Genomic DNA, 685 nt, shown 5'->3' on the forward strand with positions numbered 1-685 from the left:
AGGGTTAGGCGGGTTGGGGGCCCTGGGGGGTAGCAATGCCACCGGAGCGTCGCACCGGGCCCTCATACATGCGGGGTGGTGTGGTGGCATGTCCGAAGAGGCGGCACGCGTCTCCGGGCGTGGCCCCCCCTAACGGACGGCGATGACACGGTAGTAGCCATTCTGCGGTAACGATGCGGCGTGAATATTATTAAATACTCGGAGCGCGATAAAATCATGAGTTTTTTTGCACGACGTGTGCACATGTGCTATAGGAACGATAATATTTTTTTCATAATTTTTGGTGATGGAGAAGTATCCGAAAAATCCCCTCTACGCGGATTGCCCTTCGCGCATCTATGGCTGTGGCCGGCGGCCTCCGGGGGCTAGCATGCCGCCAAATCTTGCGTAGGCAGCCTCTCATGTGTTTGGAAGTGTTGTGGTGGTTGCAAACGCCCTTCACGCGTGTCCGGGTGTGCCCCCCTCACGGATGGCGCCGCCGCCGGCACCTGGAGGGGGGAAACGGACGCATCGGGTCTACACGGAGGGGATGTAGCTGTCGGTTTGGCCCGGATGTTGCTCCCAGGTGTCCCTCTGAGCTGACCTAACACAACCGGGTGGAGAGGTCCACTGTTCAAAGCCTGTTCGTGGAAAGTCAAAGGGCAAGATCTCGTGGTCAACCGCTCTAGGGTTAGGGAGGACAGGG

This window comes from Triticum aestivum, chromosome 2B, assembly GCF_018294505.1.
Source record: "Triticum aestivum cultivar Chinese Spring chromosome 2B, IWGSC CS RefSeq v2.1, whole genome shotgun sequence".
NCBI classification, from domain to species: Eukaryota; Viridiplantae; Streptophyta; class Magnoliopsida; order Poales; family Poaceae; genus Triticum; species Triticum aestivum.